At 43.6% G+C, this 16205-nt stretch overlaps 1 long non-coding RNA gene across 3 annotated transcripts in view; it reads left to right on the top strand.

The window, feature by feature from the left end:
* The window catches only part of LOC141088856 (uncharacterized), a 152428-nt gene that overhangs the window by 65399 nt on the left and 70824 nt on the right, over nucleotides 1–16205 (top strand). For all 3 annotated transcript variants that reach the window (XR_012232078.1, XR_012232077.1, XR_012232079.1), the window contains exon 3: nucleotides 11414–11559. This is a non-coding gene — a long non-coding RNA (uncharacterized lncRNA). The remainder of the gene's footprint in view (nucleotides 1–11413; nucleotides 11560–16205) is intronic.

Raw genomic sequence — 16205 nt, 5'->3', positions numbered from 1 at the left:
GTGATACTGACACATGGGGTACAGAATAGTGATACTGACACATGGGGTACAGGAGAGTGATACTGACACATGGGGTACAGGAGAGTGACACTGACACATGGGGTACAGGATAGTGATACTGACTCATGGGGTATAGGATAGTGACACTGACACATGGGGTACAGGATAGTGACACTGACACATGGGGTTCAGGATAGTAATACAGACACATGGGGTATAGGATAGTGACACTGACACATGGGGTACAGGATAGTGATACTGACACATGGGGTACAGGATAGTGATACTGACTCATGGGGTACAGGATAGTGACACTGACACATGGGGTACAGTATAGTGATACAGACACATGGGGTACAGTATAGTGACACTGACACATGGGGTACAGGATAGTGATACTGACACATGGGGTACAGGAGAGTGACACTGACACATGGGGTACAGGATAGTGATACTGACTCATGGGGTACAGGATAGTGACACTGACACATGGGGTACAGGATAGTAATACAGACACATGGGGTACAGTATAGTGACACTGACACATGGGGTACAGGATAGTGATACTGACACATGGGGTACAGGATAGTGACACTGACACATGGGGTACAGGATAGTGACACTGACGCATGGGGTACAGGATAGTAATACAGACACATGGGGTATAGGATAGTGACACTGACACATGGGGTACAGGATAGTGATAGTGATACGTCGATGGTGCCGTCAGCAACAATTTGGATTTATGGATGACGGAGTGAATTACCTTTACGATGGACTACTTGCTAGAGATGGGGTGCACCTTACGAAGACTGGAAAGCAGGTATTTGGAAGTCGCCTTGCTACACTTGTAAGGAGAGCTTTAAACTAGAACAACATGGGAAGGGAAGCAAAAGACCAGAAAAAGCCACACACCTGACAAATGCTATTGAGAACTCTGCTATTAGAAGTGGAAAGGGATAACAAAGACAAAAGAATCTAATTAATAAAAATATTGGAGAAAGAGAAACCAATCACAAACTAAAATGTTTCTATACTAATGCACAAAGCATGGGCAACAAACAAGGAGAATTGGAACTACTAACACAGGAAAAGAAATATGATGTCATTGGAATCACTGAAACTTGGTGGGACAATACACATGATTGGAATACAAGACTAGAAGGATACAACTTATTTGCAAGAAACAGACTTGATAAACGAGGAGGAGGTGTCGCATTGTATGTTAGAAACGCGTATATCTGCACAGAGATTGAAGCTTCAGAGACTGGGAGTTCTGTGGAAACTGTTTGGGTAAGAATACAAGGACAGAACAATGGAAAGGACGCCATTGTAGGCATTCACTACAGGCCGCCTGTGCAAGCTGAAGATATGGATGAACTCTTTATGCATCAAATGGCCAAGTTCTCCAAAAAATATGACATAGTTGTCATGGGAGATTTCAACTATCCAGACATTTGTTGGGAATCTCTCTCAGGCAAAACTAACAGGTCAAGGAAATTCTTATCCTCTCTTGCTGACAACTTTATCTTCCAAAAGGTAGGGGAGAAAACAAGGGGAACTGCTACCTTGGATCTAATCCTTATAAACAAGGAGGAAATGGTTGAGGAGGTAAAAGTGGCTGGGACCCTAGGAGGTAGCGACCATGCTATTTTAGAATTTTGGATAACTAGAGGAGGAAGACCTGTGAAGACTCAGACGTCAAGGTTAGGCTAGTTTCACACTTGCTTTTTTTTTGCAGCGCGTTTTTCCCGCAAAAAAACGCATTGAAAAAACGCATACAAAAGCATACAACTGCTGCGTTTTTTTCAAGCATTTTTATGAGCATGCATGAAAAAAAGCAGCGTTTTTATGCGTTTGTATGCGTTTTTAGTGCGTTTTTACCGCGTTTGCGGTTTTTTCCAACATTAGGTGGCCCCTCACACTAACCCAAACCATGACTTTACTAACCCTAACCCTGACCCTAACCCTTAACCAAACCATACTTAACCCTAACCCAAACCCTAAACCCTAACTAACCCTAACCCTGACCCAAACCTAACCCTGACCCTAACCCTAACCCTGACCCTAACCCTAAACCTGACCCTAACCCTGACCCTAACCCTAACCCTTAACCAAACCATACCCTGATCCTAACCCTGACCCTAACCCTGACCCTAACCCTAACCCTTAACCAAACCATACCCTGATCCTAACCCTAACCCTGACCCTAACCCTAACCCTTAACCAAACCATACCCTGATCCTAACCCTAACCCTGACCCTAACCCTTAACCAAACCATACCCTGATCCTAACCCTGACCCTAACCCTAACTCTAACCCAAACCCCTAAATTCCATTGTCTAAACTAATGGTAAAAAAAAAAACGCATGTGCAAAAAAACGCATACATAAGCATGCCAATGCGCACATATGCTCACCATAGACTTATAATGGGTGTCTTGCTGTAAAAAAACGCATTGCGTGCGCATGCGTTTTTTTGAGGCAAGTCGGACGCTCAAAAAATGCAACAGGTTGCATTTTGTGCGCCCGAGCGCATACCGCAAAAAAAATGCATGCACGGTAAAACGCGTACAAACGCATGTGTATGCGCACATAAGCGCATCCCATGCAAAGTATAGGAAAAAAAACCGCATGCGCTATTTAGCGCTAAAATACCGCGAAAAAAAACGCAAATGTGAAACCAGCCTTAGATTTCAGAAAGGCAGATTTTAAGGGATTCAGAAAGAGAATTGGAGGGATCCAATGGCTGGATATCCTTAAAGACAAAAATGTCCAGGAAGGATGGGAAATCTTGAAAAATGAAATTCTCAAAGCACAATTGTTAACAATTCCGAAAAGAGGGAAGAATAGGAAGCATTTAAGGAAGCCAGGATGGATGAACAAAGAACTTAAGCACATGCTAAAAAGGAAGAAAAAAATGTTTATAAAATGGAAAGAGGGAGGCATAGCTAAAGAAGAATATAATGCTGTCTGCAGAACCTGCAGGGCACAAATCAGATTATCTAAAGCTGACAATGAATTGAGGCTTGCAAGAGATGTCAAAAGCAATAATAAAGGATTTTGGGGATATGTCAAAAGTAAAAGAAAAGTCAAAGATGCTATAGGATTTTTACAGGATGAAAATGATGAAATGGTAAGACAGGATGTTGAGAAGGCCGAACTTTTAAATTCCTATTTTGCATCTGTTTTCTCTCAGAAAGGAAATGTAACATCAACTGTTCTTCACTGTCCTATTAAGAAGAATCCAGGATATCTATAAACAGAAAGATAGTGAGGAAACACTTAGCTAACCTAAATGAATTCAAGTCTCCAGGTCCAGATGAATTACACCCCAGAGTACTGAAGGAGATAGCAGAAGAAATTTTTGAACCCCTCTCCATAATCTTCGAAAATTCTTGGAGAACAAGAGAAGTCCCAGAAGCCTGGAGAAGAGCAAATGTTGTTCCTATCTTCAAAAAGGGGAAGAAGGTGGACCCAGGCAACTATAGGCCGGTGAGTCTGACTTCTATACCAGGAAAGATCTTTGAACAAATGATTAAGCAACATGTATGTCAGTACCTGGATAAGAATGAAGTGATTAAACAGAGTCAGCATGGGTTTGTAACTAATAAGTCATGTCAGACTAACTTAATTTCCATCTATGATGCAATCACTGATTGGGTGGATCAAGGAAATGCTGTAGATATAGTATATCTTGACTTCAGCAAAGCATTTGACAAAGTATCTCATACAATCCTTATTGAAAAAATGACTAAGTATGAAATGGACAAGGCAACTGTTAGGTGGATTCATAACTGGCTTAGTGATCGGACCCAAAGAGTGGTCGTAAATGGCTGCACATCCAGTTGGAAGAATGTCTCAAGTGGGGTACCACAGGGCTCTGTCCTGGGCCCTGTATTGTTCAACATCTTTATCAACGATTTAGATGAAGGAATTGAGGGTAAACTGATTAAATTTGCTGATGACACAAAGCTAGGAGGGATAGCTAATACTAGAGAAGAGAGAGAGAGAGGATTCAAAAAGATATAAATAAACTGGAGAAGTGGGCATCAACTAACAGAATGGTTTTTAACAGGGAAAAAGTACTACATCTGGGCAATAAAAATGAAAAAAGCATATGCAGAATGGGAGGAATAGGCCTAAGCAACAGCACATGTGAAAAAGAGTTGGGTATACTAATAGATCACAGACTGAATATGAGTCAACAGTGTGATGCAGCAGCAAAAAAGGCAAATGCAATTCTAGGATGTATTAACAGAAGCATACAGTCTAGATCACGTGAAGTCATTATTTCCCTCTACTCCTCTTTGGTCAGACCTCATCTGGAATATTGTGTCCAGTTTTGGGCACCACATTTTAAAAAAGACATCAACAAACTGGAGCAAGTTCAGAAAAGAGCAACCAGAATGGTGACCGGTCTGCAAACCCTGTCTTATGAGGAAAGGTTGCAGTATTTGGGATTGTTTAGTTTGCAAAAGCGAAGACTGAGAGGAGACTTAATAGCTGTCTACAAATATCTAAAGGGATGTCACATTGTAGAAGGATCAACTTTATTCTCATTTGCACAAGGAAAGACTAGAAGCAATGGGATGAAACTGAATGGGAGGAGACACAGATTAGATATTAGAAAAAACTTTTTGACAGAGTGATCAATGAGTGGAACAAGCTGCCACGAGAAGTGGTGAGTTCTCCTTCAATGGAAGTCTTCAAACAGAGGCTGGACAGACATCTGACTGGGATGATTTAGCGAATCCTGCTTTTAGCAGGGGGTTGGACCAGATGGCCCAGGAGGTCCCTTCCAACTCTACGATTCTATGATTCTGACACATGGGGTATAGGATGGTGACACTGACACATGGGGTACAGGATAGTGATACTGACACATGGGGTACAGGATAAAGTAATACTGACACATGGGGTATAGGATAGTGACACTGACACATGGGGTATAGGATAGTGATACTGACACATGGGGTATAGGATAGTGATACTGACACATGGGGTACAGGATAGTGATACTGACACATGGGGTACAGGATAGTGATACTGACACAAATGGGTACAGGATAGTCAGTGCTACATGGGGTACAGTATAGTGATACTGACACATGGGGTACAGGATAACGACACTGACACATGGGGTACAGGATAGTGATACTGACACATGGGTACAGGATAGTGATACACATGGGGTACAGGATAGTGATACTGACACTCGGGGTACAGGATAATGACGCTGACACTCGGGGTACAGGATAATGACACTGACACTTGGGGTACAGGATAATGACACTGACACTTGGGGTACAGGATAGAGACCCTGACACATGGGGTACAGGATAGAGACCCTGACACATGGGGTACAGGATAGAGACCCTGACACATGGGGTACAGTATAGTGATACTGACACATGGGGTACAGTATAGTGATACTGACACATGGGGTACAGTATAGTGATACTGACACATGGGGTACAGGATAACGACACTGACACATGGGGTACAGGATAGAGACACTGACACATGGGGTACAGGATAGTGATACTGACACATGGGGTACAGGATAGTGACGCTGACACATGGGGTACAGGATAATGACACTGACACTCGGGGTACAGGATAATGACGCTGACACTCGGGGTACAAGATAATGATACTGACACTTGGTGAACAGGATAATGACACTTGAGGTACCAGTGGGGTACAAGATAGTGACCTTGAAACTTGGGGCGCAACATAATACTGACTTGGGGTTCAGGATAATGACACTGACATTTGGGGTTCAAGATGATGACACTGACACTAGGATTACAGGATAATGACGCTGACACTCAGGGTACAGGATAATGACGCTGGCACTCGGGGTACAGGATAATGACGCTGACACTTAATAAATGTATTCTATAACCAAGTGATAATTTCTGGGTAGGATTATTTCTGGAGTCGTTGTCTGTTGCAGATGAACATTTGGTTCTTGCACTTCAGTCTCAGACTTTAGGGGCTGCAGGGAGATGAGAGCTGGGGCTTCTGGACACTAATCTACTGCTAAACAGAGTGGGAGGTTTTGTAGAAAAGAGAACTGTGGGCACACTTTGCAGGCAGGAAGCAGAGCTGAGTAATCACTGCTCACTAGGAGTGTGGGGCAGCGAGATAAGGTTTTGTTTTTTTTTCAAAACATTTTATTTGCTAGTGCACAAGATGATTTTCAGCGGACGAGGCATTTTCTGGAGCAGGTGCTTTACATTGAACTACAAGGGATTTATGGACAAACCAAGATGAAATCTGCCGCTGATGCACATGTGCAGAGAAATCAAGACCAAAATACCCACTGTCAGCGTTATACAAGTATAGAAAGTATGCTACAAGCGTCAATCACACGTAAAGAAGGCACAGGACTCCAACATTTGGCAACTTTTCTACATAATTTTTTTTACTTTAAAGAACTTTTGCAGAGTTGTACCCCGTCACCACTGTGCCTGGGTATGTGCCAGTCTCCGACATTATTCCGGCTTTCTTTTTTTTTTTATCAGTCAGCCCAAATTATTGCTGTGTATGTAATCGTGGGAAGATAGATGATCACAAGACGTCTGTGGCTGCGGCCTGTGAGGCCTCCTAGGATAAAAAAATAAAGGGACGTGGATGACTTGCATGTGGTTATATTCTCTCACAGTCGGGTCTGCGTCATGTCCCCTTCATGAGGACATTGGACCCCAATTCTCCGCAGCATCAAAACATCTCAGGTCTGCATGTAATTTACTGGAATCAGGCAGAACTTTCCCATTCTGGGGTGAGAGAAATTCGGCTTTTTCCATTGTTTCCTATTACACCTTCTATGTGGGTAATTAAATTATCCATTGTCAATAACATGGACGGCACGCCGGCGCTGTCCTACACACTAAAGGGTCTATTATGGGAGATCCGTGCACCGTCGTGACATTATATCCTATTTTTGGCGGATACAGATGTGGTCTTTATTGAACCCTGCTACGTCCTCGGCTGCCATTGTGATGGAGGATAAGAGCCTCTCTTTATCTCTATCGTAAAGACTCTTCTCCCTGTTTGATCCATGATGCCCTTTTATGTTTTTTTTACATCCAGTTTGATTTTTTTTTTTTTTGTGCTATTTTGTTTTTCATAATAACCCCATTAGAATAACAATAATGATAAAGCTACAAACATAAAAAAAAAGATACAAAGATAAAAAGAGCCATCCTAGTGTAACAAACATCTGCTTCATTTCGTTTGTTAAAGAAGACGCATCACAAAAAGCGTAGAAATCAAATTAAAATGCTCTTCCATACTTGCCTACATTAAAATGTTGCAGGGGTGCAAAAAAGCCTGTGCTAGCCCAATCACAGCACATCTATTGTATATGCCCGATCTGAGAGGTCCGACCTTTAGGACATTGAGAATGGGGGTGCTACAGCTGGGAAAAATGGGTCAGACACCAATCTGTGGGTTTTGTCTGGTTTTGCAGCTTCGAGGGAATAGGGCTGAGCTGCAGTACCCCATGCAACCTATGGACAGGTGTGGCGCTCTTTTAGGAATGAAGCAGCACTGATCCTGGACGACCCATGTAAATCACGCATAGACGTTCTAATTTCTTACAAAAAAAAATAACACCTTTTACTCTGGGAGAGTATTGACCTTTCCAGAGCGGTCCCTCTGGTAAATTCCAATATCCTGCAGTATATCCCATTCTGTCTCACTATATACCTACAGGTTTTCCATATCTGTGCAGACACATTACTAGGGCTGATTACATGGAGGGGGGCAGCCGCCTCACATACACTGACAGGTCAGCGAGTGCATTGTGACTGCTGTGTCAGTGCAAACAGTCATTACTGAGCCTTGTGAACATAATCGGGCACCTGGGGACATATAGGAAGATAGATAAAGAGCAGTCTATTTACTAATTGGTTACTTTCCAGTAACAGCGCCACACCTGCTCTCAGGTTCCATCTGGTATTACAATTCATGTCCGGTAAAATGAAAGGGAATAAACTGTAGTACCATATACAACCTGTGGACAGGCGTGGAGATGTTTGTGTGAATCTCAAACAGCCCCTTTAAGTTTTTTTTTTTTTTTTTTGTGTGTATGTTTTGCAAATTTAGTGTAAAGTACACCAATGTGACCCAGGATGTATGCCGTCAGTATGTGTGCCTTAGACTTCCACATGCGCTTTACTCAGCTGTCACCTATGTTCCCCAAGAGTACAGCTCTCAGTACGGGGCGGCAGAGAGCAAAGGAGCACGCGCCACCCCAGAATAGGAAATATGTTTGGAGTATTTGGGGACCTAGAAATTGACTGTATGTGCCCAATATTTAGTCAGTGCACACTTAGCCTTTATGGGTGAGCGAATGTGCTCTGATAAGGTATTATCTGAGCATGCTCGGGTGCTAACCTAGTCAGTGTCTTTGACATGTTCGAATAATATGCCCGAGTTCCCTTGCCTGCATGTCTCGGATGCCGCGCCATTTGCCGTTAGGACATCCTATGTTGTATTTTGGTAATGAGGAACCACTTTTGACACGTCAAAGAGGAGCTTGGAACAGTTTTGAGACCTTCTCTTCACTCGTCACTAGTGGCTTCCTCCAAACCAATCTTCAGTCTCCCCATCCATTTTTCGAAATCTGTTGTGTCTGAGAACTCAGACTTCTATAATGTGTCAAAAGTATTTTCAAACTTTTTTTTTTAAAGTTGAACTTAATGTTAAAGTTTTTTGATAACATGGACCCCTTTAATATGATTTATGGCTGAAATTTCTAAGTATTTTCTCCTCTCTTCCTGATCTCTTCTTTCCTGTATCCCCCTGTCACATTCGTCCTCAGTGACCCCACTCTCATAATTCCCATCGCTTCTGCTGAGCACAACTAGCAACAGTCAACAAACTCTGTGACCCCGGCGCTCACTAGACCCACAGGGTCCTTTATGCAATGCAAATGTTTATGTAGTCAGTGGTATGCACAGAGCTGCTGCTTTACTACCATTGCAGCTATCTGATACGAACTTCTAGTTAATGGCAAATGAAGCCCTGATCTGGTGCCTGGTATCACAGATGACACGAGGGCATATAAGTTCAGGCATTCAGCAGCAGAGTTGTGGCCATTCTGAAAAACTCTGCTCCCGACTGTATGTAATGAACAAATGCTGTAAATATATATTGTAAGATTGTGATAGAAAACCCATGAAAACTCAAGGAGAACAATGCTGTGCACCCCGTGTTGGCCTGGCTACAAATCATATGAAATCCCATCTGTATGGGAGTAGCCCAAGGGTCCACCAGTGTTTCCCATGGACAACAAGAGGCAAACATGACTTTGCTTTGAGCAGAAAGTTTACAGCATAAAGATATAATGATCACTTTGGTCTCTGCCCTGAGCCTAATGCACACAGTGATGTCAGAGCATAAAAATAATAGACAGTAATGTAGTATAATAGTAATGAGATAATTAGAGTAACTATGAAATTACACTGCGGGAATCACAAGCACAGTAAAGGCCCCTTTACATTTAGCGATGCACCAGCGATCCCGATAACGATACGACCCGGTCAGGATCGCTGGTGCATCGCTAAATGGTCGCTAGTGAGCTTCCACACCGGCAGATCTCACAGCGATGCAGCAGCGATACAGCGGACGATACTTACCTTTCAGACGCGGCGATGCTGACGTCCTCCCGCCCGCCTCCACGCGTCGCTCATCGGCGCCAGCAGGAAGCGCCCGACGAGAAATGGAGCTGCGTGATCAGCGATGGACAGCGGGGGAGCCGGTCGGGGGTAAGTATCACACATGGCGATATCGCTGCTGCGTCACCAAATCGGTGATGCTTTAGCGATATTGTTAGCGATTTCGCGATGTGTAAAACCCCCTTTAGACCTCAATTATTTAACTATGCTCAAGGTGATGTCACAGTATAAGGATAATACACAGTGATGTCACAGTACAGAGATAATAACCACCATGATGTCACAGTACAGAGATAATAACCACCATGATGTCGCAGTACAGAGATAATAAACACCATGATGTCATTGGACAGCAGCCTCCTGGTCTCTCTCCATTAATCAGTCATTTACATTCACATTCCACTATTACTCCCCAGCAACAGGCCCGCTGTCTTGGGGTCATACTTGATTCCGAGCTTTCCTTTGCTCCCCACATTTGATCACTGGCTCGCTCTTGTCATCTGCACCTCAAAAACATTTCTAGAATTCGACCTTTTCTTACTTTTGACTCTGCAAAAACTCTAACTGTTTCTCTTATTCATTCTCGTCTCGACTATTGTAACAATCTTCTAATCGGTCTCCCTCTTACCAAACTCTCCCCTCTCCAATCTGTCTTGAATGCTGCAGCCAGGATCATATTCCCCACCAATCGTTACACCGATGCCTCTACCTTGTGCCAGTCATTACACTGGCTACCCATCCACTCCAGAATTCAGTATAAACTTATTACCCTCACCCACAAAGCCCTCCATGGCTCAGCACCACCCTACATCTCCTCCCTTGTTTCAGTATACCACCCTACCCGCGCCCTCCATTCTGTTGATGACCTGAGGTTAGCATCCTCAATAATCAGAACCTCCCACTCCCGTCTCCAAGACTTTACACGTGCTGCGCCAATTCTTTGGAATGCACTTCCCAGGTCAATACGATTAGTCCCCAATCCCCACAATTTTAAGCGTGCCCTGAAAACTCATTTATTCAGACTGGCCTACCACCTCAACACATTAACCTAATCTATCCCTGTGTGGCACAGCCAAAAGTTTTACCATAACCAGGTTCCCAGCATCATGTTCCACATGCTTTATGCATCCATTAGCCCTCTGTGTCTGTACTGTTACACACTTAACATTATGGCTGGTCCATACAATCAGGGCAACTGTTACCACCCACCTTTCGTGTCTACCTCTTTCCTCATAGACTGTAAGCTTGCGAGCAGGGCCCTCACTCCTCTTGGTATCTGTTATGATCTATGTGATTATTGTTATGCTGTAATGTCTATTGTCTGTACAAGTCCCCTCTGAAATGTAAAGTGCTGCGGAATATGTCGGCGCTATAGAAATAAAAATTTTTATTATTATTATTATTATTATTATTATATCTGATTTGGTGCTGACCCCCCAGAAGTCCTATGTTTAAGTGGTCTATCACCATGGTCGATCATTATACAATGAAGACTTCCTACTTAATGAGTTTGTCAAAGCACTGTCCTATGTTATGGTCGTCATCCAAATTTTTAATCAGGACCATTAAAACTTGATGGATTTTATCAGTGGAGGAAGATTTTATGCTTTTTTTTTTTTTTTTATAAGAGAATCAGGTGTCTGCAGCTGTAAATAGCAGGATAACGTCACATTTGTAGATGGAGCAAATAGCTCAGCACAGAAGTTTCTATTTCTGTTCCAGATTTTGCAATGAAACACGAGAAATAAAAAATACTTGTGCAATATGTGTGGGAAGTCACCTGCAGCAAGAAATAGTTTCCTATGGGAGTCACACCTTGATGACGTGGCGATAAAGGAGAACAGAACCGCAATCAAGGACTGCACATGGTAATATGGGAGGTATGGGCGGGAGGGAAGCAAGAGAATACTAAGGAAATCATTATATTCATTTGCAGGCAGGCCTCATATTAGGCCACTTAAATGTCACTTTTATACTAAAACAAAGAAAATAAGAGGAGCAGACTGAGACTTTTTTATACTAACTGGCGCTGGTAAAGGTGTGTGCACTGTTTATGGTCACTCTCTGGCTGGCCTGGCACAGTTAATCGAACAGTTAATGAGACTCTGTATGGGGCATACTTTGGATTGCACCATTAAGGCCGGGGTTACATTTGCAAAAAACTCGCATGAGTCTCGCGTCTCAATACCCGACACTGCCGCCGGCATTCGGTACCGGAGCGCTCAGCTGCATAGAAATACATGTAGCTGCAAACTCCAGTATCGAGTGCCGGCAGCAGTACCGGGTATTGAGACTCAAGACTCGTGCGAGTTTCTCGCAAGTGTGACCCCGGCCAAATGATGTACTCTGGGGCATTCTGGCATGCCCTCTATATGGGACACTAGCATGCTCGGTGTATAGGGCACTCTCTACATGACACAGTTATTGGGGCACCCCAGCATGCTCAGTGTATAGGGCACTCTCTACATGACACAGTTTTTGGGGCACCCCAGCATGCTCTGTCTATAGGGCACTCTCTAGATTGCACAGTTATTGGGGCACCCCAGCATGCTCTGTGTATAGGGCCCTTTTTAGCTGATACAGTTATTGGGGCACCCAAGCATGCTCTGTGTATAAGGCATGCTCTAGATTGCACAGTTATTGCGGCACTCCAGCATGCTATGTGTATAGGGCACTATTTAGCTGATAGTTATTGGGGCACCCTAGCATGCACTATGTGTAGGGCACTCTCTAGATTGCACAATTATTGGGGCACCCCAGCATACTCTGTGTATAGGACACTCTCCAGATTGCACAGTTATTGGGGCACCCCAGCATGCTCTGTGTATAGGACACTCTCTAGATTGCACAGTTATTGGGGCACCCCAGCATGCTCTCTGTATAGGGCCCTATTTAGCTGATACAGTTATTGGGGCACCCCAGCATGCTCTCTGTATAGGACACTCTCTAGATTGCACAGTTATTGGGGCACCCCAGCATGCTCTGTGCTGTGTATAGGACACTCTCTAGATTGCACAGTTATTGGGGCACCCCAGCATGCTCTCTGTATAGGGCCCTATTTAGCTGATACAGTTATTGGGGCACCCCAGCATGCTCTCTGTATAGGACACTCTCTAGATTGCACAGTTATTGGGGCACCCCAGCCTGCTCTGTGTATAGGGCCCTATTTAGCTGATACAGTTATTGGGCACCCCAACATGCACTGTAGTTGACATATTCTCTGGTTGGCACAATTAATGGGTCACACTTTGGATTACTCAAAGTGGGGCACACTGGCATACTCCGTGTATAGAGCCCTCTTTCGTTGGAACACCCTTGGGGGTGCAGTAACTGCTTGGCACTGTCACAGCTTGTGGGCATAGCTAATATTTGAAGGTGGAACTTGTATAGAAAAATATTTTATCTGAAATCTACCTTAAATCTTTTCTCAAGATTTGGAAACTACAACTTAACCCCGCAGATTTAGGGGTGGGATTCACACCATTCAGGGGTTTAGCTGTATTTGCACATGGGTCTGGGCCCAAAGACGTCTCTGACACTAGCATTAATAAAGGCTCATGGGCGGGGGGAGTTACATACTTTACATTGCCGAGCTTCATGGTGCACCATTGACACCACCCATGAGGAACTTTGCTGTGGGATATTTGAGTTGGGTCTTTCTTATAGCAGGTGAAGAGGCTTCCTCTCTCCTGGCACGCAGGTTTTTACTTCTTGCACGGATGATTTGAACATTCTGAAATTGACATTTATATTTTCTTTATGGGAAAAAAAAAATAAACAAGTCAGGGAACCATACCTGACATTTGTAGAATCGCTGCCTGCATTACTAGCGGTAAATGTAACATTCGCCATCTGGGGATGACGCTCCTTCAGCTTCTTCTACACTCCGAAAAGTCAATAAACTCACTGACCTCCGAGTTCTGCGAATCTCTAGGTTCAGATATTTCCTAGTTCACTGCAAATATTTGCACAGCTTGAAGCAGAGAAGCGTTGACTTTACTACTATCCATAAAATCCTTGTAAAAAAAAGTGATTGCGAGGCAGAGACAATCCCATATTATCAGTTCCAATGTTGATATTTCAGATATAGAGGGATTATAATATCACTGGTCTCCTAATGGTGATAACAGTGCTAATCCTAAGGGTTAAAGGAAACAAGTATTTTTTTCTTTTATTTCAGCAATACCAGTCAACTTGGTGTGTATGTGTATATATATATATATATATATATATATATATATATAATATAAATTCCGCCATGCCTTGAAACATAAGACAAGCTTTTGTGTGATGGAACAGCTGCAGTAAGAGAAACAGAGAAGCGAATCCGAGCCATTAACACGTTCCTTCTTTCGCCCACACACTACATAACCCAACCTTGGCATGACTGGCAGTCACTGGGTTAAATGTGATTCAGCAGTAAGGCCGGAAGCTTGGCATTACAAAAGCGAAGACGTCAGACAATGCAATAAAGTCTGGCACGGACATCAATGAAAACAATATTCATCACTCGTCTTCATTTGTGGGTATATTCCTTTAGTTGCCCTTTGTACAGAGGTATTCCTGTCTAGGAGAAATGCTCTGAGCATATACCACGGTACGACACATAGAGTCGTGCAGGACTTCATCTGCCAAAGTGCAGTCTCCTGCTGTGCACATGAAGATCTAAGTATCTTATACCCAATAGAGAACATAAATGGTTTTCTTCAGGAGCAAACATCTCCTCTGCCTCCCGACTTCCTGCCTGCAGGGGAGCATTGCGCTCCTGATGATTGACGGTTCGACCACTGGAATCGGTGCTCCATGACCACTAGTCAGACCTGTGCGCTTTCTCATGCTGCAAGCAGAGACATCTTGCAGGAGCTCCGAGGGAACTGAGACCGGCCAGCTTCAGAGCAGCACTTGCAAGCTTTAAAGCAAACAGCTTGCATTTTCGCAAGCTCGTTGCTTAAGAGGCCAGCCAACGCTGACAGACTGCAGAGGTAGCCAGTAACGTAGGCAATAAGCTGTAAACTATAAAATTAAAAATCCCTGTTTTTTTTTTAAGACGAAAAACAGTTCAAAATTGTTTATTTTTACAAGCACTTTGCAATTTTACAAGATGAGACAACCCCTTTATTGTACTGAAAGCAGCAGAAAGAACCAAAAACAGTTTAATCCACACCTTCCATCCATCCATCCCATTTTTCACAGGTTTTTCATAGCTCTTGCAGTTGCTTCTCCAGGAGATATGTGTTAGGGCCCGACAAAGGGCAGAGATGAAAATTTTTGGTCATAGCCACTCCTTATTATGAGGTCACACTTTTTCCACGCCTGTTCGCTGCCGCCCTAAATGTCCAAGCAGAGGTTTCAGCTGGGCCCAGAAATTTACCAACTCTTCCTGAAGTTCAGGAGGCTTCCCCATTTTTGGGAGAGTGTCGGTAAGTGTTGGATTGTTACACATTATGGACCTTTAGTTCACAGCATGTACAAAAGTCTGGACCTCCATGTAACTCCGATTTTATGTCACATGGCATATGGAATCCAACACGAAAAGTTTGTGTCATGTTGCACTGGATGCCTATTGAGGAGATTTACTTTCCTCGAAGATTTGCCTCCTTATGCATGAAGTATAAGAGGGTTTCAAACAGACCCTCTTACAAGAGCATAGAACATGCTCATTGGGGCCGTTTTGCCCCGACTGTTTAGTGCCTTGATTGAATTATATACGAAGATGCTGTGTCCTTGATTGGATATACTGCTGATGTAAAAAATATTCTTATTATGGCATGTGACCATTGGAAAACGTAGTGTAAAGAGGATTTGGGGTGTGATCCAGGTGCCTCCTAACTGATAAAACATCGGTCACTATGCCCATTAGGGTGCTGCATAGCGTATGATTGTCTGAAGTGTCTCTCTTTAAGGACAATGTGCAATGGTTAATTGTGATGAGAAGGGTTGGGAAGAACATAGGGTCAAAATTTGCACTCACCCCAATAATTAGAAAGTATGAAGGCCCTTGTTTCCTGCCACCCAGGATCAATATCATAGTTGCACATGATTGTGTTGGAGTTTTATGCTGCGATGGAGTAAAGTGGGGAGTGGGCATGGAAGACCGACTAGCCTGTAGGTTAGGAGGAAGAAAGACCCCCCACGCCTTAGGAAATGCAGAGCCAAGGATACCCACCGATGTAAGCCAATTAGCAGTGCCTGTGGAGAGTGAGAGTAATTGGTTTGCTGCAGCGAAAAGGAAACAGAAGGTAGGGTACAATCTGCGGAGGCAAACATACCATTGGTGCAACCTGGGCAACCACACCTGGGTCCAAGAGGTAAGGGGGCTACTACTAAATCTAACGCAGGTAGAATTGTGCATCATGATGAGCTTTAGGACTGCAAAGGGCCCATATATTGTTCTTACACAGGGGCCCTCTTTTGTCTGTGTCTCTACCTAGTGATCGAGGCAAGAAGTGCCACACCAGTGAGGCCCAGAGATAAAATGGCTCTGAAAGTGGAGTAGAAACCAGAGAGTTTCTGC

The sequence above is a fragment of the Dendrobates tinctorius genome, unplaced genomic scaffold, assembly GCF_039654945.1.
Source record: "Dendrobates tinctorius isolate UK_male_01 unplaced genomic scaffold, ASM3965494v1 ptg000041l, whole genome shotgun sequence".
Taxonomy (NCBI): Eukaryota; Metazoa; Chordata; class Amphibia; order Anura; family Dendrobatidae; genus Dendrobates; species Dendrobates tinctorius.
Note: the sequence above shows the minus strand (reverse complement) of the source record. Positions and strands in the feature narration are given on the sequence as shown.